The 24,994-nt window shown below is 35.8% G+C and overlaps 1 non-coding gene across 1 annotated transcript; it reads left to right on the top strand.

The window, feature by feature from the left end:
• Nucleotides 1-17,009: 17,009 nt before the first annotated feature.
• Nucleotides 17,010-17,116, top strand: LOC112997934 (small nucleolar RNA R71). The gene has a single exon (XR_003262987.1). It is a non-coding gene; the product is annotated as a small nucleolar RNA R71 (small nucleolar RNA).
• Nucleotides 17,117-24,994: the final 7,878 nt, after the last annotated feature.

Here is a 24,994-nt window from a genome sequence, read left to right as displayed (position 1 = left end):
GAGACAAACAGTCTCTTGATCACAACAATTCTTTTCAGAAAGTACATAAGTTTTTCTCTCTTTTAGAGAAGATGATACAAGTTGAAGATCTTAGAAGAATACTCAATTGATTTGCAAGTGTTTGCCCAATGATTTGTTTATGAGAGAATAAGACAATAAGGTTTTGAAAAACTCTGAAGATTTTTCGTAAAACAAGTCATATAGTTATAGGCCAATGGTGGCTTTTAATTTTTTTTTTTGAAGAGATGTGACCTTTCAAAGCATTTTTGAAATTCCCTCATTGGTAATCGATTACTGCTTCTTGGTAATTGATTACACAGTTATACATTGAGGGGTCATGACTTTTCAATTTGAATTTCTGAAGTTTCGTTACTGGTAATCAATTACAGTAAATGGGTAATTGATTACAATATTCAAAATTCAAGTTTTAAACTTCTTTTTTAAAAACCAATTAGCAATCTGTCTCTGGTAATCGATTACAATTGTTGGATCAAGTGGCCTCGGAATAAATAAGAAGGGGGGGGGGGTTGAATTAATTATTAATGAACCTTTACTGATTAAAAATCTATCCTTCTTAATGTTACTAGATTCAATTAGGCTTTTACTATAATGTTAAGAAAGTAAAGAACAGTAATTGAAACTTTAACCAAAAGTAAAAGCGATAATTAAAGTGCACAACGGAAATTAAAGAGTGTAGGGAAGAAGAAGACAAACACAAGAGTTTTATACTGGTTCAACAACAACCCATGCCTACATCTAGTCCCCAAGCGACCTATTGTCCTTGAAATTTCTTTTTAACCTTGTAAAAACCTTTACAAGCAAAGATCCACAAGGGATGTACCCTCCCTTGTTCTCTTTGAACAACCAAGTGGATGTACCCTCCACTTGAACTGATCCACAAGAGATGTACCCTCTCTTGTTCTCAGTTACAATAACCCAAGTAGATGTACCCTCTACTTGTACCACAAAGGATGTACCCTCTAATGTGTTAAGACAAAGTTCTCAGGCGGTTAGTCCTTTGAAACTTTGTGAAGGGGAAACAAAAGATATCTCAGGCGGTTTGTCCTTTGAAATCTTTTGTTTAAGGGAAAGGGAAGAAACAAAAAAATTCTCAGACTGTGTCGTTTTGAATTCTTTGAAAAGGGAGAAGGGAGACACAAAAGAATTCAGGCGGTTAGTTCTTCGTTCTTTTGGAAAAGGGAGAAGAGAGACACAAAAAGAATTCAGGTAGTTAGTCCTTGGCGAATTCTTTTTGGCAAAGGGAGAAGAGAATGAAAAGATATAACACACTTTTGTTTTCTGTGAAAAAACAACGTTTGGAAACCAGAAAACTCAGAAAGCTTTTGGCAAAGGAAGAAGAAGAAGAAGAATTTCAAAAAGATGTTCAAAGAGATTCAAAGGTTGTAAAAGAATATTTGAAAAGTTATTAAAATGCAAGTCAAGGTCTTGCTTTTATAGACCCTTCATGTTTGGTCAAGAAAAACCATTGGAAGAGTTATAACCTTGAGAAAAACCTGAAAACCATTGGAAGAGTTACATCTCTTGATTTTTATTCAAAACTTGTCACTGGTAATCGATTACCAAAACCATGTAATCGATTACACAAAGAATTTTATGAAAAGATGTGACTCTTCACAATTGAATTTGAATTTCAACGTTCAGATATATTGGTAATCGATTACCAATATATTGTAATCGATTACACCATTTAAAAATCAATTGGAATGTTGCAAATTCAATTAAAAGCTTTTGAATTCAAACTTTGCCACTGGTAATTGATTATAGGAAACTGATAATCGATTACTAGAGAGTAAAAACTCTGGTAACTTAGAAAATTTTGAGAAAAAATCTTTTGAAAAACAAAACTTTGCTATGTTTGTTTTCTGAAAAATCTTTTCTATACTTCCCTTGTGAAGTCTTCTTGATTTCTTCTCTTGAATCTTGAATTCATCTTCTCTTGAATCTTGAAATCAAATTTCTCTTGATTCTTGAATCTTCTTGATTTCTTCTCATGAAACTTGAAATTAAACTTAATCTTGAACTTGTTGACTCAATCTTGAAATCATTCTTTGGGCTTTTTTTCATCATCTTTGTCATCATTAAAACTACTTGAATCAACTTGATTCATCATTGTGAAGCTTGCTTCTACAACAATGCTTGGTAATCGATTACCAGTAGAAAAAATACTTATTTTAGCAATGATAAAACATTTTTAAAACTTTTTATAATCATTTGAAAATCATGTTTTTGAGGCCAAACCTTTTTAACCAATAAGAGATTTTTTTAACAAAAATAAACTTAGTTTTATCTTTCTCTTGATCTTGTTTTCTTGATCTTGAATTTTGGCTTGAAGTAATCTTGTGTTGCTTGCATCTTAGCATTGTTAGTCGTTATTTACGACTAACTTTTGCATTGAATAATTACATGAAATTAGCATCTTTCCCCCAATTTATGGTTCTTTTATGAATTGTACATATTTTCATGTTTAGTTTGATTTTATACAGTAGATGATGGAAGCTTGCTTGTGGGGCTTCTATGGAGGCTGGATCTTTGAGCTTTAATTAGGTCCTTTAATGGTGATTTTCCACCATGGAAATGCAGTGGAAGGCAAAAGAGAAAAGGTGAGAGGAGGCGCCATCCACTAGGGAACAAGCCATGGAAGAAAGAACTTCACCACCAAGATGAGCCTTGGATAAAAAGCTTGGAGAGGAAGCTTCAATGGAGGAAAAGAAAGAGGGATAGAAAGGGAGAGGGGGGAGCACGAAATTGAAGTAAGAAAAAAGGGAGAGAAGTTTAACTTTGAGTTGTGTCTCACAAGACTCTCATTCATCAAAGTTACAACAAGTGTTACACATGTTTCTATTTATAGACTAGGTAGCTTCCTTGAGAAGCTTTCTTGAGAAAACTTCCTTAAGAAGCTTCTTTGAGAAAACTTCCTTGAGAAGCTAGAGCTTAGCTACACACACCCCTCTAATAACTAAGCTCACCTCCTTGAGAAGCTTCCTTGAGAAGATTCCTAAAGAAGCAAGAGCTTAGCTACACATACCTCTCTAATAGCTAAGCTTACCTCCTTGAGATGAGAAGCTAGAGCTTATCTACACACCCCCTATAATAGCTAAGCTCACCCCCATGACAAAATACATGAAAATACAAAAAAGTCCTTACTACAAAGACTACTCAAAATGCCTCAAAATACAAGGCTAAAATCCTATACTACTAGAATGGCCAAAATACAAGACCCAAACTAAGGAAAAACCCTATTATAATATTTACAAAGATAAGTGGGCTCATACTTAGCCCATGGGCTCAAAATCTACCCTAAGGTTCATGAGAACCCTAGGGCCTTCTCTTGGATCTCTGGCCCAATCAACTTGGAGTCTTCTATCCAATGCCCTTGTGGAGTAGGATTGCATAAGTAGATACTCCCATTTTGTGAATTAATGTAGAATCCACTTCAGTTTCAGGCCAAAAGAAGAGAAGGTCTAGCAGCTGGTGTCTCGCTAAGTGAGGCATATGCGCTTAGCGAGAGACATCCGCTAAGCGAGGCACTCAGCTCGCTTAGCATGATAGGAAACCCTAGAAGAGGATCAACCAGAAATATGCTCACCTAGCGCACCACAATGCTCGCCCAGCGAGTCGTTTGTCTCTTCTCGCGCTCAGTGCACCCAGCTCGCTAAGCCAAATTTCACTAACTCGTGCTTAGTGAGCCAATCTTGCTAAGCGAGCCTTCAGAATCTGAAACATCAACGAGCCTTTAAAACACTAAAGTTGGCGAAAATCAAAGGAGGAAGAGTCAAAAAATAGAGCCAGGAGAGAAGCCCAAACAACAGAAACAAGCCTCCAAGAGAGTTTAGGTTAGAGGAGTGAGTTTAGGGTTCTAGAGGTTGGAGAAGACATCCTCAACCATTCTTAGCCATTTTCTTCCCTCAAAATCTATCCTTTGTGCTGAAAGTTCATTGCTTGTAATGGAAGGCTAAACCTCTTGTTGGGGAGTTCTGTTGAACCTTTGATGTAAAACTCTCTTACTATCTATTTAATGTTGTTTTTATATGTTCATTGCTTCTATCTATGCTTATTTCTACATGCTTGTGGCTTGATCACGCATTTGTATGTATAGTTAGGATTTTTAGTACTAGGAAGTGCTTTAAAACCTTAGAACTTGGTAGAGCAAGCTAGAAAACTGTATGTCTAGGAATGGAGTGCATCGATCTAGTCCTATTTATGTTGTAATCGTAATGCAACTCTTTTAGACTAAGTTTATTGAGGTATCTAGGACGAGGTTTAAATAGAGTTAGGCCCATTCACTCGAGGGATCTTGGTTTGGGTAATTTCTCAGCATCAGAACTCTAGGATAACGTTAAATAGAGAAAAATATTTAACAACATCAAAGGGAATTCAATAGGACAACCCAACATGCTTTTTCTTGACTATTTTTACTTCTCAAACTCTAGATATTTTGATTTGTGTTTAATTAGATTTTCATACAAAAATCCAAGTTAATATTTACTTGCTTTATATAAATGTTTGCTCATTGAACCTATATTTTCTGAGTGAAACAAGTCCCCCGTGGATACGATACTCGGTTCTTACCGTTTTATATTACTTACGCAACTCGGTACACTTTCCTATTAGTTTGCCGAAGAGCGAACAAAGTTTTTGGCGCTGTTGCCGGGGAATTTCTTTCCACTTAGATAGTATAGTTCAGTTTGTAGACATTTATTCTTTATTCTTTGATTGATTTTTGTGAATAGGTAGTTAGAATTTACTTTCTCTGGATTTGGTTAAATGCTTAGTAGAATAAATATTTTTAGATTTTCAAAAGATATACCCTGTACCTTACAAATTTCTCTCCCCCTTTGACAACATCAAAAAATAAGGAAGCACCGTAAAAGCAAAAAGAAGGAGCAGAAAGATCCATATATAACCAGAAATAAACAATCATTCACACATAATAAACAACTAAGTCAGAATATAGTACTAAACATATCAAGTCCAAAACAGAATTATAAATGACCAAATTTTAAATAAACAAAATGTAGAAAGTCTGAAATATCAAGGAATTTAAAGACAGATAATGCTAGATAAAATGGTACTGAAGAGCTTTATGGATCAGTCGGAGGATCAAAGCATCGACAGATGAAGCTCATATCATCCTCAAGACTCGTGATACGTGAATCCATAGCATCAAAACGATCACCTACAAATGTTTGAAGATCTCGAAGTTCACTTAGAACATCATGTAGCAGTGAAGAGAAGGGAGCCCTTGGTGGTGGCGGTGAGGGTGTACGTTCATCAGGAGTAGTAGGTGGAAGGTCTTGTTTTCGCACCCACTGACCATCCATATCCATCCGATATCCAAATGATGCAACAATAGTAGCTCCAATGGCAAATGAGTGTTTAACCTTAACAAAGGGTTCAACATCTAGAGGAACGTTAAAATGTTGGAGAAAAAAAGCCCAGCCAATTTGATGTAATGCCTTATGCATACGGTAGCGGACAAGATGAACCCAGTCAATTTGATGACTGGTTTGAAGGGCCCACAACAGAATCAAATCCTCCTTAGAAGCCTGAGCAAGATTTAATAAATGGGGAAGCAAGATACGACACAAAATGTAGTGCATGATATGACATTCAAAAGGGAATGAACCAGCAAGCAATCAGTCAGTCATGTCAGCATTTTCATTACAAACCATTTTGTGGGCATCATGATTTGAATAAATATGCTTCCAATCATCAACCAAAGTGCCCTAAAAAAGTACACCTTGACTACTTAATTTTGTAAATGAGTAAAATAAGGACTGATCAACCACAATAGGAATTTTATGCACCTCAGAAAAGATGACACCATCATGAATTTTCATATTATTATAAAAGACACGAACTAAATCAAGATAGTATGGAAATTTGAGAGTCATAAAATCGATTAATTCAGAATTTTGAAAGACTTGATAACAATCAAAAGTCTCTCCTTCAAAGAACTATAAGTCTAAATATTTGGGATCAAGAATGACTTTATTTGAAAACAAGAAATAGTACCTTTGACGTTGATCATCGGAGGAAAATAGAGTTAAGGAGCGTGGTGAGGAAAAGGAGGGATTGGATGGTGTTGATGAGTCACCGGAAGTGCCTTGGCGATGTTGGCCTGCAGCGGTGGTGGTTGAAGTTGATCCTTTTCACTTCTTAGATGATTCTTCCATTTCGTGCTTTTTTGTGAATTTTGATAGGTGGGGTTTGTAGATGATGAAAAATGATGAAGTTTGCACTTTGTTTGAAGTGATTTAGGTAAGAAACGAGAGAGATATGACGATTTGAAATTTTAGGGATAGAGGGCGCCGTTAGTGAGAAAGGGAGGAAGAGGGTTTTGCACTAGGAGAGAGAAAAAACTGTATTTATAGACAGGAATGAGTTGTAATCGATTACAGCCATGTTAATTGATTATAGGTGTAACCTGTAATTGCCCACAACTTCTGGTAATCGATTACAACCATGTAATCGATTATAGTGGTCATGTTCTATGGTAATCGATTACCAGACCCTAAAATATGATTTTCAAGTCTAATAATTATGAAAAACAATTTATTATAAGCAACCAATATACACAATTATTGTAAACAATCAAAACATTTATAATAAACAATCATGATAAACAACCATAAAAAAATAATTATTATAAACAATCAAAGTAACAATCATCATAAACAAGCATGATAAATACCCATCAAAATCAATCATTATAAACAATCAAAATGGTTAGGAATCTAAGTTAATTGAGTCTATGAGTCCTAATTCTCTTCTAATAGCAAAGAATTTTTCTTTGGGGAGAGGTTTTGTAAAGATATCAGCTAACTGATTCTTTGTGTCAACAAATTCTAATATTCAATCCCCTTTTTGAAAATGGTCTCGAAGGAAGTGATGCCTTATTTAAATATGCTTTGTTCTAGAGTGTAGAATAGGATTTTTGGACATATTGATTGCACTTGTATTGTCACAACAGATAGGTATATGATCAAGCTTTAAGCCATAATCAAAGAGTTGTTGTCTCATCCAAAGGATTTGTGCACAATAACTTCCAGCAAAAATATATTCTGCTTCTGCAGTTGATAAGGCAACACTATTTTGCTTTTACTATGCCATGATACTAGAGCAGAACCAATAAAATGACAAGTGCCACTAGTACTTTTTCTATCAGTTTTGCATCCAGTAAAATCAGAATCAGAGTATCCTACTAAGTTATAAGAGGAATTCTTAGGATACCATAACCCTAGATTTATAGTGCCTAATAAATATCTCATTATTCTTTTAATGGTACTAAGGTGAGATTCTTTAGGATTTGCTTGATATCTTGCACACATACAAACACTAAACATTATATTAGGTCTACTTGGTGATAAATAAAGAAGAGATTCGATCATACCTCTATATTTCTTTATGTCTATTGATTGACCGGCTTCATCTTTATCCAGATAGCAAGCAGTGCTCGTAGGAGTGACCATTTGTTTAGCATTTTCATCCCAAACCTGTTAAGCAGTTCTTTGCAATATTTTGACTAACTAATAAATATTCCATTCTTTGTTTTTTTTATTTGTAGTCCAAGGAAGAAATTCAACTCTCCCATCATGGACATTTCAAACTCACTTTGCATATCTTGAGAGAATTCTTTGCACAAAGAATCATTAGTAGACCTAAAGATTATATCATCAACATAAATTTGTACTAAAAGAATGTCATTCATTTTTATTTTGATAATAAGTGTGGTATCAACTTTTCCTCTAGTGAAGCCCTTTTTCTAAGAGAAATTTGCTCAATCGTTCATACCAAGCCCTAGGGGCTTGTTTTAAACCATATAGAGTCTTTTTTAATTTAAAGACACGATTAGGCATATATGAATTTTCAAAACCAGGAGGTTGATCAACATACACTTCTTCTTGAATAAAAACATTTAAAAAAAGCACTTTTAACATCCATTTGATAAAGTTTAAAATCCATTATGGATGCAAAGACTAATAGCATTCTAATGGCTTCTAATCTGGCTACAGAAGCATATGTTTATTCATAATCTGTTCCTTCTTCTTGATTATATCCTTTAGCCACTAATCTAGCCTTATTTCTAATAACTATTCCATGTTCATCCAATTTGTTTCTAAATACCCATTTGATCATTAGGTTTTTCAACTAATTCCCAAACTTGATTTCTTTCAAATTGATTCAACTCTTCTTGCATAGCAATGATTCAATGTTCATCAGTTATGACATCATTTAAATTTTTAGGTTCAATTAAAGAAACAAATGCCATATTATTGCATGCATCTTTAAGAGAGTGTCAAGTTGTTACCCCTTTTGAGATGCCACCGATGATATTATCAAGAGGATGATATCTTAAAGTTCTCCACTCTCTTGGAAGATCTGTATTTGTTTTAGTTTCATCAATTTGAGTCTTTATCATTTCCATCTCCTTTGCCTTTGTGCCCTTCCTCATGAATGTGCATGTCTTCTAAAGAATCTGTAATATCATCAAGTGTTTCCTTTCTTTGCCTTATAGGATTAGTGATCGAGGCCATACCCGAATCAAATAAACATTAAAATGCAGTAACTAGGAAGTGATCCTAGGTCGTTTCCCAACGAGCAATGATAAACCAAATGTTCATAACAGATAGTAGGAAATAGTAACAAATTGGGGGGGGGGGGGGGGGGTTGTTTGCTTTTGTAAATTAAACAGTGAGTAAAATTGAATTAGAAAATATCAGAATTAAAATACGTTGCTTCCCTTTCATTCACAAGCAAGTCTCTTATCCTAGGTTGCGATAATTTATCCCTTATCATTTTAACCACTTAATCCAACCCTAAATTAAATTACTAAGCGAAATTTAACATAAGAAATTCATTATGTGATTAAGCAACACATACACCAATTACTCATAAACGATCATTAAGCATGAACGTAAATTAAGTGCAGAGACAATTAATCAAGCACTAAGCATGCATGAATTAATAGCAACAAATTCAAAGTAATTAGTGAAGAGGAAAAACTGAACAGAATTTAACAATAATAATAGAACCTCAAAGAGAACTGTGCTTGATCCTCAAGAGAAAACAACGCTGGGGACTGAGCCTTCCATTAATCAATAAAGAACGAAAATATTGATTGAAGAACGAAATTTTATTGATAAAACTAAAAGTCAGAACTGGAATTGCCAAAAACGAAAAAAGGAGAAAGAGCAGAGAGAAGGCCTAAACTAGAACCTTGATGTTGTTATATAGTTTTCCAGCCCCAAAGCTTACAAATCTGTTTTAAATCCATGCCCAAAAATAAAATCAAATCAAATCTAGATAAGATAAGATCTAGATGAAATAATATCTAGATGAGATCAAATCTAAATAATATCTAGATTAGATAAAGTCTAGATAAGATAAAATTTTGTAGAATAAAATAGTCTGCCCTCTTCAAGTCCAAGCCCAATGCTTCATTAATTCCTGAAATTAGATTAAAAATATCAAATTAGCTGAATGGGCTCAAATAATAAAACTGCCTAATTAATTTGACAATTAAGATTAATAAGTACTTAAAATGGTGCAAAAAGGGTTAAGAAATAAGAGAAAATAATGGCACATCAAAACCCCCCATACTTAGCCTTTTGCACTCCTGGGAAAAATGAAATAAAGAACAAAATCCAAGGATATCAAAGAGAGACAAACAAAAACATTTACATATTTCTCAATGAACATCAAGGAATGAAAGGAATGGGTAACATCTAACATAAGAGTCAAGACATTCGTGGAAATCATCCAAGCAACCCAATCATGGAAAAATAGTTAATCAGCTCAAGAATGAAAAGTGATAAAGCCTCACAAGATATACACTCTATCTATCAAGTGTCTAGACTACTGTTTACTCTCGAAGCACCCATGAAAACAAACACCACATAGACTTGACAAAATTCTAAAATTGGAAATAACTTGACAAACACATGCACATGAGGATCAAAAGGTCTTTAAAGGTTGTAATGGGGCCAAGGACAAGGTAGGGGAAAAATATGGAATAAGTAGCTAAATCCCATAGGAATAGAGGAGCAATGGGGAATAAGTGGAAATTAAGCACAAGTAGTAAACCCAAACCCTCTAATATCAACAAAATCAACCAAGGCTCCCAAATCAAGTCTTCATAACAAGACCTCATTTATTCAACTTCACTTCTTTTTTTTTTTTGAACAGTACGAATTTGCAGCAATTGATTTTTATTTTAATAAACAGTACGGATTTGAAGATTAAAGCAAGAACTAGGCAATATATATATACACCAAGCATGGCCAAAATAAAACATTAAGCATGGCCAAAAATCATATCTTCCAATGAAACATACCCCCCCCCCCCCCCAACATTTATTTCCAAAACAATTCCAAAGCTCCAAAATTCCTTAAGGGTAAGGTGATATCATGGTTTTTCACTTAAGGATTGTAATGAGCTTCAAAACAAAGAAAGGGGAACATAGGCTCAAAGGGGCTATCAAAGGAATTAATTCAAGGTAAGTCCATTTGGCTAGAAGTTTATAAGAACAAAATTGCCTAAATCATTTCCAAATATGCATGTGAATTAGGAAGCATCAACAAGAATCAAGCCAAGGCTATTGTGCAAGCAATCAATGGGGCAAAACACACCAAATTATTATGATGATGGATGGCTCAAATTCTAACAAAGGTAAACTTATCACTTTCAAATTGAGCTTTCAAAACTATGATGACATGTAGAGTAAAAACAAGGAATTCAAATCACAAAATGTCAAGAGACTTTTATTTTCAGAACAATTACCCATTTCTTGAACATATCCTATAATTCAAAGAAAAATATGCAAATTTGTACATGCAAACAGAATTGACCTAAAATATTAAACTAGAAACCCAACAAAACTAACAAATTTAACACAAACAAAACTAACAAAACTAGCAAAACCAAAACCAAAGAACACTCCCCCCATACTTAAACAACACATTGTCCTCAATGTAGCGTAATTAAAAGATTAAAAGCAATTAAACCATCAAATAGAATCGGACAAATGTAATAAAAGTAAAGAAGGAGATAGGCAAAGAAAAACTCCCTAAGTCATGGTGGAGGAATAGTAGGGTGGAGTAAGGAAGTCTCTTCCACCACTACGTCCACTAAAGAAGGGTTTGTGAGGAATGGCTTAAGTTGGTGTCCATTGACCTTGAAACTCTTGTTTGTGGAGTCACTTTTGATCTCAACTGTACCATAAGGAAAAACATTAGTAACAACAAAAGGACCAATCCACTTAGACCTCAACTTACCACTCATGAGTCCAAGCTTAGAATTATACAATAACACTTTTTGCCCAACCATGAAGTCCTTCTTAATTATCATGCTATCATGGAACTTCTTGGTCTTTTCTTTGTAGAACTTGGCATTCTCATAGGCTTCTAGGCGGATCTCATCTAACTCACTCAGTTGCAACTTTCTTTCCTCACCAGCTTGATCCATAGAGAAGTTGCAGGTCTTCACTGCCCAGTATGCTTTGTGCTCAATCTTAACTGGAAGATGACACGCCTTTCCAAAGACAACCCGATAAGGAGACATTCCTATGGGTGCTTTGTAGGAAGTCTTATGTGCCCAAAGAGCATCATTAAGCTTGGTACTCCAATTTTTCTTGCTTGGCTGCACAATCTTCTCTAAAATTCTCTTGATCTCCCTGTTAGAAATTTCTGTCTGTCCATTGGTTTGGGGGTGGTATGGTGTGGATACCCTGTGTACAACCCCGTACTTTTTAAGCAAGGCATGCATTGATTTGTTGCAAAAATGGGTTCCTTGATCACTAACGATTGCTTTAGGTACTCCAAACCTGCAAAACAGATTAGATCTGACAAAATCTACAACAACCTTAGCATCATTAGTTCTAGTGGGCTTGGCTTCCACCCATTTTGAAACATAATCAACTACAAGGAGAATGTAAACATAACCAAAAGATACAGGAAAAGGGCCCATGAAATCTATACCCCAGACATCAAACACCTCACAAAATAGCATAGGTTGCTGAGGAATTTGTTGTCCCCATGTAAGTGCACTTCCTGCTCTCTGACACTGCTCACAAGTGCTACAAATCTTCCACGCATCTTTATAGATGGTGGGCCAATAAAAGCCATAATCAAGCACTTTGCGGGCTGTCCTTTGAACACCTAGATGACCTCCTAGTACGGAAGAATGACAGAACTGCAAGACTGAGTCAGTCTCATGATCTGGAATGCATCGTCTAATGACCTGATCACTGCACAATTTCCACAAGTAGGGGTCATCCCAAATAAAATGCTTAGCATCACTTTTAATTTTATCTTTTTTAGCCTTACATGCTAAGGGAGGAAAAACATAAGCAACTAAATAATTGACAATGTTAGCAAACTAGGGAGTAGAAAGAGAATTAGAAATACTATACAATATATATAAATGATCATCCGAGAAATCATCCCGAATGGGTGAGTCCTCATCAGACACATGTTCGATCCGACTCAAATGATCAGCAACTAAATTTTGTGCTCCGCTCCTATCACGGATCTCCAAGTCAAATTCTTGGAGCTAGAGCATCCATCGGATCAACCTAGGCTTTGAATCAGCCTTCTTCAACAAGTACTTTAAAGCTGCATGGTCAGTATAAACAATAATGTGAGTACCAAGCAAATAAGAACAAAATTTTTCAAGAGCAAAAACTATGGCTAGTAGCTCTTTCTCAGTAGCAGTATAATTCGCTTGGGCAGCATCTAAAGTCCTAGAAGCATAATATATCACCATAGGCAAATTATCAATTTTCTGAGCAAGGACAGCCCCCAATGCATAATTGGATGCATCACACATAAGCTCAAAAAGGGACTACCTAGTCGGGTGCCTGGATGATGGGGGTGGTAGTCAGTGCTCTTTTGAGGCAATCAAAAGCCTCTTTGCATTTATCATTAAAGTCAAACTCCACCTCTTTTTGCAACAAGTTGGATAGTGGAAGGGCTACTTTGCAAAAATCTTTTATAAAGCGCTTGTAGAATCCTGCATGACCAAGAAAAGATCATACCTCTCGCATGCAAGAGGGGTAAGGAAATTGTGAAATAACAGAAATTTTTGCAGGATCTACTTAAATTCCCTTATTGGAAATAATGTGGCCTAAAACTATACCTTGCTCAACCATAAAATGACATTTTTCAAAATTTAGAACAAGGTTAGTTTCAGTGCATCTATTCAAAACTTTTTCCAGACTATCCAAACAAACATCAAAAAAGGATCCATATACAGTGAAATCATCCATAAACACCTCTATGCAATTTTCTAAAAAATCACTAAAAATACTAATCATGCACCGCTGGAGGGTACCAGGGGCATTGCACAGGCCGAAAGGCATCCTCCTATAGGCAAAAGTGTCGAAGGGGCAGGTGAATGTGGTGTTTTCCTGATCCTCAGGAGCAATAGTGATTTGCATATAACCAGAAAAACCATCAAGGAAACAGTAGTGAGATTTACCTGCCGGGCGTTCAAGCATCTGGTCAATGAATGACAGTGGAAAATGGTCCTTTTTGGTAACCTGGTTCAGCCTCTTATAGTCGATGCAGACTCTCCAACTATTCTGCACCCGAGTAGGAATCAACTCTTTCTTCTCATTTTTTATCACGGTGAGGCCGGTTTTCTTCGGGACTACCTGGACGGGACTCACCCATTGGTTGACAGAGATAGGATAAATGATGCTAGCTTGCAAAAGCTTGGTTACCTCCTTCTTCACTACATCAAGAATCACTGGGTTGAGTCTTCTTTGTGACTGTCTTACTGGTTTAGCCCCATCCTCTAAATTTATTCGATGCATACATGTGGATGGGCTAATACCAGGAATGTTCGCCAGGGTCCAGCCTATAGCCTTCTTATGATTCTTGAGAACTGATAACAGCCTCTCCTCTTGCTCATTAGCAAGGGAGGCAAATATAATTACTGGAAAACTTTTGCTATCATCCAAGTAAGCATATTTTAAATTTGATGGTAGAGGCTTCAATTCTGGTGTGGCCGGCTAGATAGTTGTAGAAGGAGATGGTTTCTCAGCCTGTACCTCATAAAGAAAGTCGGAAGTATGTGTACTTCCTGAAACATGGTTAGTTCTATCTGACTTTATAAAATCAATCTCAAGAGGTAAAACATTAGACATGTAATCAATATCAAATTTAGATTCACTCTCAGCATCAAATTCAGACATATGATCAAGTACAAATTCAGATTCAATGCATGAAGAGTGACAGGCATGCAAATTAGAATGAAGATCAGTCATGTATTCATCAACAATATGGTCAATTATTTCAACACGAAATACAAAAAGATCTTCAGATGGGTGTTTCATAGCATCAGGAATATTAAAATGAACAGTTATATCACCAAACTCCATAGATAGTGTGCCTGCATATACATCTATCTTAGTTCTAGCAGTTTTCATAAAAGGTCTGTCTAGAATGATGGGAACTGATCCTTTAGAAAATCCCTCCTCCATATTCAAAATATAAAAATCAACAGGGAAAATCAGTTCACCAACTCTAACTAAGACATCCTCTATGAAACCAGCAGGATAGGCAACACTTCTATTAGTAATGTAAGCTCCATTGGAGCTTGTAGGCCTAGGATCTTCTTTATGAATGGATTCCTTTGCTTCTTGGAAGATGAATGGCAGCAGAATGAAGAAATGAAGAGAGAGAGGAGATGCCACTTCAAGGAGAAGATGAGTCTTGAAGAAGCTCACCACCATAGGAGGCCATGGATAAGAGCTTGGAGGAAGAAGGAGATGAATGAAGGGAGAGGAAGAGAAGAGCACAAAATTTTGTGCTCTAAATGAGCTTTGAAATCTGAAGTTTGATATTTAAATGATCAAAGTTGAAAAAAATGCACTTACATGACCTCTATTTAAAGCCTAAGTGTCACACAAAATTGGAAGGAAATTCAAATTTCACTTGAATTTGTGGAGCCAAACTTTGGAGCCAAAATTTCACTAATTATGATTAGTGAATTTTAGTTATGGTTCAGCCCACTAATCCAAGATTAATTCCAAGATTCTCCACTAAGTGCTTAGGTGTCATGAGGCATGAAAAGCATGAAGGACATGCACAAAATGTGACTATATGATGTGGCAATGGGGTGTAGTAAGCAAATGCTCACCTCCCCATCTAAAATTTAATTGGATTGGGCTTCTACCAATTCAATTAAATTTATTTCCAACCACACACATCAAATATTCACTTAGTGTATGTGAAATTACAAAACTACCCCTAATACAAAAACTAGTCTAGGTGCCCTAAAATACAAGGGCTGAAAAATCCTATATTTCTAGGATACCCTACCTACATTATGGAGCCCTAAATACAAGACCCAAAATTAATAAAACCTTAATCTAATATGTACAAAGATAAGTGGGCTCATACTTAGCCCATGGGCCCGAAATCTACCCTAAGGCTCATGAGAATCCTAGGGCCTTCTCTTGCATCTTTGGCCCAATCTTCTTGGAGTCTTCTATCCAATGTCCTTGGGGGGTAGGATTGCATTAATTAGCTAAATGAATTACCACATCAGTTGACTGCAAAGGACCAAGAGATAGAGAATTAAAAATAGACAAAGGCATAACACTAACAGAAGCTCCTAAATCTAGCATGACATTGTCAAACTTACTGTTCGCTATAATACAAGGTATGCTGAATGTACCTGGATCTTTACATTTTTCAGGGATTTGGGGAACAGATATACCAATCAGTGCGGAGACATTTCTGCCCATACTAATTCTTTCACTTCCTTTAAGCTTCCGCTTATTAGTGCATAGCTCCTTCAAGAATTTAACATATCTTGGAATTTGCTTTATTGCATCCAGCAGAGGTATGTTTACCTCTACTTTTCTAAATGTTTCCAAGATCTCCTTCTCTGCCACTTTCATTTTTTTGTTGGAAATTGCTCTTGGAGGGAATGGAAGAGGGATATGCTGCTTCTCCTTAGATTCCCATGCATAGAAATTTTTAGGTAACTTACTCTTTAAATTTTTGTCATCATCTTTTTCTGGAGTAGAGTGAGGTTGGGCAGTTTCATTTGCGGATGAGGAAGATGCTACTGGTTGAGGTCCTTGACTCTGCTTTCCCGACCTCAATGTAATGGCACTCACATTTTTGGGATTTTGGACAGATTGAGAAGGTAATCTGTCAGAATTCTGGGACTGTTGTTGATTTAACTGTGTAGCCAATTGTCCCATCTGATTAGTTAAGCTCTGAATGGAGGCTCTAGTCTCTTGTTGAAACTGCATGTTTTGTATTGTCATTTTCCTCACAAGTTCTTCAAGGGAAGGTTACGGAGGAGCCTCAACTGTTTGCTGTTTCTGGGGCTATTGCTGTTGTTGCTGCTGGATTGGTGGAGGAATGTATGGTCTACTTGGGCCAACAACATTTTGAAAATAAGGTTGTTGTTGTTGTTGCTGCTGTTGTGAAGGATTCGACCATCTAAGGTTGGGATGATTCCTCCACCCGGGATTGTACCTGTTGCAGGAGAGGTCATAATTGTTCTGTTGTGGCTGATTTTGCTGCTGAGGTTGAGGAGGTCTGTTGTAGATGTTTGCAGCATAAGCTTTAGGCTGTTTAATTGCTTCAGATTGTTGCACAGAAGGGCAAAGGTCTGTGTGGTGGTCGACAGAGGAGCATAAACCACAGAGTCTGGCGACAGGTGCAGATTTTTGATTCATGGCCAGTTGAGTTACCAGGTTAACCAAGGCATCTAGTTTACCTTTAAGCTTCTTAGTCTCAGCTGATGAAGATGAATTCGTGGCTACTTCATGCACTCCTCTAATGACAATAGCATCACTTCTAGCACTAAATTGCTGGGAGTTTGAAGCCATCTTCTCAATTAAATTTTTGGCTTCAGCAGGAGTCATGTCTCTAAGGGCTCCACCACCACTGGCAGCATCTATCATGCTTCTCTCCATGTTACTGAGTCCTTCATAAAAATATTGGAGGAGAAGCTTCTCAGAAATCTGGTGGTGAGGACAACTGGCACATAGTTTCTTGAATCTCTCCCAGTATTCATATAAGCTCTCTCCACTGAGTTGTCTAATGCCTGAAATATCCTTTCTGATGGTCGGGGTCCTGGAAGCAGGGGAAATTTTTTCTAAGAATACTCTCTTGAGGTCATCCCAGCTCGTGATGGACCATGGAGCAAGGTAATAAAGCCAGTCCTTTGCCACTCCCTCTAAAGAATGAGGAAAGGCCTTCAAAAATATGTGATCCCCCTGGACATCTGGGGGTCTCATGGTGGAGCAGACAATATGGAATTCTTTCAGATGTTTGTGCGGGTCTTCACCTGCAAGGCCATGAAACTTTGGAAGCAAATGGATCAGTCCAGTTTTAAGAACATATGGGACATCCTCATCAGGGTATTGGATGCATAAGCTTTCGTAGGTGAAATCAGGTGCAGCCATTTCCCTTAGAGTCCTCTCATAGGGTGGAGGTTGTGCCATGTTCTCAGAATGTTCAAAATCAGAATGCTCAAAAAATTAATGCTCAAAATCACCAATAACAGAATGCTCAGGATGCTCAAAAGGTACTAAATGATGTCTAACTAATCTATGAAATGTCCTATCTATCTCAGGATCAAAGGGTTGTAAGTCAGATGGATGGCCTCTAGTCATACACTATATTCAGCATGCACAACTAGTTGCCTTCTTATGCAAGTAACTGTGTAGGTTTGAACTACAGCTACCATTAAATGATATCCAAATGACTTGAAATTTTGTGAGAAACCTTATAAGAGGATGAGAAGATAGCACAAAAAATTTCAAACAAAAATTCAAAGTCTAACTATAGAAGCTAAAAATGATAAGTTAAGAAAAATAAGAGAATAATACTTGGAAAATAAAAAACTTTTGACAGAATCGCAATTTTTGGAAGAAGGAGACCTCAGCCAGCCTATGGCAGGATGCCACAACATGGGAAAATTTTTTCTACCCCAAATACATATATAATAATTGTGATTCTGATAACCGGAGCAAAAGTTATGGCCATTTGAAGTTTTGACAAAAATCAAATTTGCTACTTTTTTGGAGCTTTCAAATCTGACCAAACTAAGGGCTCCAGCTATTTTTCCCACAAAATATGGATCAAAAGAAGTGACCACAAAAAAATTCAGCCAAAAATAACAACTATAGCTACCAAAACAAAAAATCCCAATTAATTCAGCAAGGGTGGTCTCCAAAATGTGTCGCTAAGGGATTTCCACTACTACCCTGTTTTCCAGTTCAACAAAAGTGGTCGCTAAATCCGTCGCAAATCACTATTCACAGCAAAACACAAAACTGAAACAGGGGTAGCACTGAACAAAAAAACTAAAATAGAACACCACACTAAACAAAATAACAAGACTCTAAACACACTTAACGCAACACAAACACAACACTAACACACACTAACACAACACACGAAAACATAAAACAACTAAACATAAAACACGAATTACTAGCTATTATGAATCTTTGGACACTGCTCCTCGGAAATGGTGTCAAATTTGATCGAGGTCGTACCCGAATCAAATAAACATTAAAATGTAGTAATTAGGAAGTGATCCTAGGTCGTTTCCCAACGAGCAATGATAAACCAAATGTTCATAACAGAGAAAATATAAGAATTAGAAAATATAAGAATTAAAATACGTTGCTTCCCCTTGATTCACAAGCAAGTCTCTTATCCTAGGTTGTGAGAATTTATCCCTTATCAGTTTAACCACTTAATCCAACCCTAAATTAAATTACTAAGTGAAATTTAACATAAGGCATTCATTATGTGATTAAGAAACACATACACCAATTACTCATAAACGATCATTAAGCATGAACGTAAATTAAGTGCAGAGACAATTAATCAAGCACTAAGCATGCATGAATTAATAGCAACAAATTTAGAGTAATTAGTGAAGAGGAAAAACTGAACACAATTTAGCAATAATAATAGAACCTCAAAGAGAACTGTGCTTGATCCTCAAGAGAAAACAACGCTGGGGACTTAGCCTTCCATTAATCAATAGAGAACGAAATTTTATTGATATAACTAAAAGTCAGAACTGGAATTGCGAAAAACGAAAAAAAGGAGAAAGAGCAGAGAGAAGGCCTAAACTAGAACCTTGGTGCTGTTATATAGTTTTCCAGCCACAAAGCTTACAAATCTGTTTTAAATCCAAGCCCATTAAAAAAATAAAATAAAATCTAGATAAGATAATATAAGATAAGATCTAAATGAAATAATATCTAGATGAGATCTGTCGCAACCTACCCTTCGGCGGGAGGGCGACGCGTGACTCGCGGGATGCGTGTTCCACGAAAGGAATACGCGCGGAGTCGCCACCAACGTTTATTTGAGGAAAACGTCGGAAAAACCGGAAAAGACACGATCTACGAACTTTTAAGTGAAAGGTTCGGGAGTTGTATTTACGCGCGGGGAAGGTATTAGCACCCCACACGTCCGTCACAAGGGACGGCAGCCTTTAATCGAATGTGCAAACATGACTTTGATTTTTACGTTCCCTTTTATGTCCTTATATCCTTTATACCCTTTTTATATTTTTTCTCTTTTAGTGGTCGACAAGGGTGTTTCCCTTTGCTCCTACGTATTCCTCAATTTGCGATGAGGAAATCAGACCTACGTAGTTCTTTCGGAACAAAGTGTTTGGTTAAGTTGTTTTTTTATCTTTTTGCAAGATATATTTTGATTTGAACAAAAAGGTCATTTGAGGTGTTGGACCATTAAATGATCTTTTGATTTTGAAAGGAGAGAAACGTTAAGGCATTGGACCATTAACGATCTCTTGTTTTTGAAAGGAGAGAAACGTTAAGGCATTTGGACCATTAACGATCTCTTGGGGTGGTCGACAAAAGCGGGGCTTTTGCTCCTACGTATCCTCAATTGCGATGAGGAAATCAGACCTACGTAGTTCTTGCAAAAGCGGTAAAGTCACATGTTGATTTTATGCTTTTGAACGGTCCATGTTAACCGATAAAAGCAAAGAGGACCGTTTAAGGCGTTGGACCTTAAAACGGTTTTTAGTGATTTTTCGGAAAAAAAACTTGATTTGTGAGTTGATTTTAGTCTTAGTTTCACTTTGGTTATTAATCAATTCATTCAAGGAAACTTCCAAAGAAAAACGTCCGATTGATTTTTTATTATTTTATTCAAAGATATTTTGATTATTTTATTATTATTTTTCAAGATATTTTGATTATTTTATTATTATTTTACTTTTTTTGGTTTAACCGAGGTTATAGCGTGAACGATCGGTTAGATTTCGTTTTAACAGTGATTAAACGAGATTACAACACAAATGATCGGTTGAAATTCATTTTATCATTTATTAGACGAGAAAACGGCTTAAATAAATGGTTAAAGCACGTTAAAAACGGAAGAAAAGAAAACTGAAAGTAAACGAAATTAAAGTGAAAGTACACAAAACAAGAAATGAATTGAAAGTCTTGGATTCGAAAACTTACCCGTTGAAGAACGAAGAACGAACGAAGAACGGATGAAGAACGGTGAAGAACGATGAAGAATTTCCACAGAATCGCTTACGGAAGCGTTTCGGAAGCGCCTCGGCTTAGATTTTCTTCACGGAAACAATTTTTCCAAGCAAATTCGAAAGAGAGAGAAGTGCCAAAGGGGCTGAACATTTTGAAACAGCTCCCCCCTCCCCTATTTATAGAAAAAAAGGGAGGTGCTTGCCGCCCAAAGACTTAATGAAGAAGATTTCTAAGCGCACCCGAATTACTAAGTTCACCCCCTTTTCGTATTTTACGGAAAAGTTACGGAAGCCTTACGGAACTGTTTTCGAATTTGATTTTCATCTTTTTTCTCTTCCCTTTCACCAATGTTAAGTGGAATATGCTTACTCAAGGTTTTCGGAAATTTTACGGAAGTATTACGGAAGCCGCGGAAGCCCCAAAAACCATTTTTCAAAAACGTGGAGGAGCTTGCCGCCCAGTTGCTTCCTCCTTGCGGATTACATAATCATCCCCTTTTTGACTTACGGAATGTTACAGAATCTCACTTAATTATGCAACGATGCTTCCATTTGATTTCCGGTGTGTCACGGAAACTTACGGATTGTGCATCAATATTTTTTGGTTTTTCGGCATGTCCTGGAATTTCACAAATTGCCTAATGATGGATGCCAAGCACCTCACAAGGACCAAAGAAAGGTCGCATGTCATCAAGCAAAGGTCCCCGAACGAAATTAGGGTATGACAAGATCAAATCTAAATATCTAGATAAGATAAAGTCTAGATAAGATAAAATTTTGTAGAATAAAATAATCTGCCCTCTTCAAGTCCAAGCCCAATTCTGGATTCAAGCCCAATGCTTCCTTAGTTCCTAAAATTAGATTAAAAACATCAAATTAGCTGAATGGACCCAAATAATAAAACTGCCTAATTAATTTGACAATTAAGATTAATCAGTACTTAAAATGGTGCCAAAAGGGTTAAGAAATAGGAGAAAATAATGGCACATTAATTAGTCTCATAAAAAACAGCATGAATATATTCTTCAATAATCATAGTTCTTTTGTTATAAATTCTAAAAGCTTTACTATTTGAGGAATAGCCAAGGAATATACCTTCATATGATTTTGCATCAAACTTACCTAAGTTGTCTTTCCCATTGTTTAACACAAAACACTTGCATCCAAAAACATGAAAATGAGAAATGTTTGGTTTTCTTCCTTCGTACAATTCATATGGTGTTTTCTTTAAGATAGGTCTAATTAAAGCTCTATTCATTATATAGCATGCAGTATCAACAGCTTCAACCCAGAAATACTTAGGAAGATTTGTACCATTAAGCAAAGTTCTGGTCATTTCTTCTAAAGATCTATTTTTCCTCTCAACTAGTCCATTTTGTTGAGGGGTTCTAGGTGTAGAAAAATTGTGTTCAATACCATTTTCATCACAAAATAATTCAAAATCTTTATTTTCAATTTCTCCTCCATGATCACTCCTAATGGATGCAATGTTAAGATTTTTCTTGTTTTCAATGAGTTTAGCAAGTTTCTTAAAAGCATGAAAAACATCTCTTTTGTGAGTAAGAAATAATGTCCATGTGAATCTTGAATAATCATCAACTATAACAAGGGCATAATAATTTCCACCAAAACACATGGTTCTAGAAGGACCAAAGAGATTCATGTGCAAAAGTTGTGAGGATTGAGTGGTAGAAACAATATTTTTTTATTTGAAAGAGACCCTTATTTGTTTTCCTTTTTTACATGCATCACATAATCTATCTTTTTCAAATCTAAGTTTTGGTAACCTAATTACTAAATCTTTAGAAATTAATTTATATAAATGTTCCATATTTATATGAGCAATTGTCCTATGTCATAACCATGAATCGTTATCTTTGCTTAAAAAGCATTGAACATAATTTGATGTTTTATCTAAATTTATCATGTATACATTATTAGTTCTATATCCTATATGTTTTATATTCTTGTCATGTTTATTTTCAATAAAACAATTATGAGAATCAAATGATACTAGAAAGCCTTTATAACATAATTGGCTAACACTTAGTAAACTATGCTTGAGACCATCAACAAGTAAAACATTTTCAATGGAGGTAGATGGATTCATACCTATTTTTCTTACTCTAAGTATTTTACATTTGTTGTTGTCACCATAAGTCACATGTCCACTATTCTTGGGAGATATATGAGTAAATTTTGATGTATCTCCCGTCATGTGTTTAGAGCATCCGCTATCAATGTACCAATTTTTCTTCAAGAAATCCTCTTCTTCGCTTTCATAGTTTTTGGCCATGAGACTTAGATTCACGACTTCATTTTCTGAATCTTCAGATAAATCTAAATCATTATCTTCCCAAGTGATGTAAGCTTTCTTTGCTTTCTTGTCTTTGAAGGCTTTCTTGTCAGATTTTTCCATTCTTATCTTGAAACTAAGGCAATCAACTCTTAGATGTTCAGGTTGATTACATTCATAGCACTTTGGAACATGTGAATGTATGTATACATGATTTTGATGATGTCAAAGAAGAATCTAACAAGGCTGCTTCAAATGATAAGCATTTGCTTCAAGAATAATTCAAGATTGCTTCAACAAACAAAGCCTTGTTTCAAGATTCACTAAAGACCAAGCCTTGCCTTAAGACAAAGTGCTTTCAAGACATGCAAGGCTCTGGTAATCGATTACCAGGAAGTGTAACCGATTACCAGAAGACAGGGTTGAGAAATAGTTGTTGAAAAAGGTTTTGAATTTGAATTTTCAACATGTAATCGATTACCATATGTCTGTAATCGATTACCAGCAACGAAACTTTGGAAATTCAAATTCAAAAGTCATAACCCTTCAAATTATAACTGTGTAATCGATTACACAAACATTGTAATCGATTACCAGTGGAAAGTTTTCAGAAAATCTGCCAACAGTCACATCTTTTCATTAGATTTGTGAATGGTCATCAAAGGCCTATAAATAGGTGACTTGGGCACGAATTTTATGCAGAGAGTTTTGCTTGACAAAAATGTCTTATCCTCTCAAAAGACAATGAGAGAGATTCCAAAAGAACTTCATTGTCAAATGCTCTCTCAAAAGAAATCCTTGGCCAAACACTTGCAAAATCTATAAGGATTCCTACATGATCTTTATTGTAATATTCTTCTCTTGAAGAGAGAATTCTTCTTTCATTCTTCTTATTCAATAAGATAGATTAAGAGACTGTGAGTCTCTTGTTGTAAAGGATTCCTGAACACAAGGGATGGGTTGTCCATGTGTGGTTCAAACTTTGTAATGGATTTTACAAAGATAGTGGAAATCTCAAGTGGGTTGCTTGAGTACTGGACGTAGGCACGGGCTGTGGCCGAACCAGTATAAAACTGTGTTTGCATTCTCTCTTCCCTTATCTTATTTATTTTGTTGCAATCAATTGTGTCTTGCATGTTTAAAGAACATTGTTAAATTGATTGTTGTTACTTCTTCTGTATTCTAAGCCTATCCCTCTTAAGATTATTGAGGCCACAAGGTCCAACAAGTGGTATCAGAGCAGGATTCTTGTATAAAGTTTAAAAACTTCAAGAATAGATATGGCCTCATCCAAATTTCCATTTCCTGAGGGAAATTATATCAATAGGCTCTTATGTTCAATGGTGAGGGTTATCATTATTGGAAAACCCGAATGCAGATCTTTATAGAAGCCATAGATCTAAAGATATAGGAAGCCATTGAATTTGATTCATTTATTCCTATAATGGTAGAGAGAAATGCAACTACATAAAAAAAAACTAGAGAAGAAAGAAGATGATGATGAAAGAAGAAAGAAGAAGGTTCCTCTTTAGCCCCAAAATGCTGAGTGCAATCAACTTGGGCACATGAGATTCAATTGTCTTGTGTTTAAAAGAAGAATGGAAAAATCCGACAAGATGAATTTCAAAAAGAAACAAAAGAAAGGATATATCACTTGCGAAGATAATGTCATAAATTATTCAAGTGATTCAGAGAAGAAAATCATAAGTCTGGATATCATGATGAAAGACTATGAAAATGGAGAAGAGCAAAGTTGATACATTGATAACAATTTCTCCAAACACATGGCATGCATCAAAGTTTATTCATATTTCTCTCCAAGATAAATGAATATGTGATTTATGGAGACAGCAAACGAAGGTCATATTTCTCCCCAAGAAAAGTGAATATGCGATATATGGAGACAACAAACAAAGGCCACTTGATCAACAACCCCAACAAGTAATATCAAATGATACCAACAGGTCACTTGTCTTTGATTGATTACTTTTGATGCTTGTTTTCTACTTGAGTTTAGACTGTCCTTGATGATTGTGATTGAATTTGATTGATTGTGTTTGATGATTGATTGATTGTATTTTTTATTGTGTGTTTGATTGTCTTTGATGTTTGTTCCTGATTGAGTTTTTGATTGTTTTTAAAGAATCTATTAAACTTTTCAAA

This window comes from Glycine max, chromosome 1, assembly GCF_000004515.6.
Source record: "Glycine max cultivar Williams 82 chromosome 1, Glycine_max_v4.0, whole genome shotgun sequence".
Taxonomy (NCBI): domain Eukaryota; kingdom Viridiplantae; phylum Streptophyta; class Magnoliopsida; order Fabales; family Fabaceae; genus Glycine; species Glycine max.
This window is presented reverse-complemented; position numbering and strand designations above follow the sequence as displayed.